Source organism: Microtus ochrogaster, linkage group LG3 (assembly GCF_000317375.1).
Source record: "Microtus ochrogaster isolate Prairie Vole_2 linkage group LG3, MicOch1.0, whole genome shotgun sequence".
NCBI lineage: Eukaryota > Metazoa > Chordata > Mammalia > Rodentia > Cricetidae > Microtus > Microtus ochrogaster.
Genome location: NC_022029.1, coordinates 13,844,577 through 13,845,881, shown reverse-complemented (window position 1 = coordinate 13,845,881; position 1,305 = coordinate 13,844,577). Strand labels below are relative to the sequence as shown.

Here is a 1,305-nt window from a genome sequence, read left to right as displayed (position 1 = left end):
AGTTCGAGACCAGCCTGGTCTACAGAGCTAGTACCAGGACAGGCTCCAAAGCCACAGAGAAACCCTGTCTCGAAAAACCAAAAAAAAAAAAAAAGAAAAGAAAAAGAAAAACCTGCTTTTAAGAAAAAGGGCTGGGGATGTGTTCAATTCTTAGCATTGCATAACACTCACCCCCACCCAAAACCCAAGAACCACAACATCACCAGGAGGTGGAAGCAAAAGGAAAACAAAAATTTCAAGCAATGCAAGAGCCTGAAAGTAATAATCACTGGCATCACTTCTCTTTATAAAGAAGAGCTGGGCATAGTAGTACACTTTTGGGACCAGCTTCTGAGAGTTACGTGAAGCAGGAAGATCCAGAGTTCAAGGGCAGTCTTGAGACATAACAAGTTCTAGGATAGCCAAGGATATATGAGACTCTGTATCAACAATAAATAATAAGACAGGTGGTGGTGGTGCCTGCTTTGTCAGAGCTTTGTGAGTTCAAGACTAGCCTGGTCTACAGAGTGAGTTCCAAGACAGCTAGGACTTTTACACAGAGAAACTCTGTCATAAAGAGGTGAGGTAAATAAATAAATAATCAAGCCAGTGAGATGGCTTCATGCATAAAAATCCTTGCCATCAAGCCCAACAACCTAAGTTTGATCCCCAAGATCTACATGATGGATGAAGAGAACAGATTCCTGCAAGTTGCCCTTTAAGCTCCACATGCCCACTATAGTGCACTTGTGCACATACATATATGCATAAATTAAACAAATTAAATGTTTAAAATAGGACTAAAAAGAAACTAAGAATCATAAATATACATGTACATTCAAGACCCATCAAAATCCCCATTCTTTTCATAATAATAGTTTCTGGTACCTGCTATACATGTCTCTATAAAATAAATACATTTTAGATATTTGGAAAAATGAAATTACTGAAAGTTTAAAATAAGTCTAATATCTGGGAGCTGGAGAGATGGCCAAGAGATTAAGAACACTAACTGCTCTTTTAGAGGTCCTGAGTTCAATTCCCAGCATCCACATGGTAGCTCACAAACATCTGTAATAAGATCCGGTGCCCTCTTCTGGCTCACAGGCTTAAAATGCAGACAGAACATTGTATGCATAATAAATGAATACTGAAAAAAAATTAAAAGTTTGATATCAATTATAAATATGAGTATTTAAAAGAAACTTCTGTTTTAAAGAAAATTAACACCGATATCAGCTCTGAATCACAACAAAGAAAGAAAGAAAGAAAGAAAGAAAGAAAGAAAGAAAGAAAGAAAGAAAGAAAGAAAGAAAGAAAGAAAGA

At 36.7% G+C, this 1,305-nt stretch overlaps 1 protein-coding gene across 1 annotated transcript in view; it reads right to left on the bottom strand.

Annotated features, from left to right (window-relative positions):
* The window catches only part of Atad2b (ATPase family, AAA domain containing 2B), a 134,963-nt gene that overhangs the window by 109,746 nt on the left and 23,912 nt on the right, over nt 1–1,305 (bottom strand). The window lies entirely within an intron of this gene.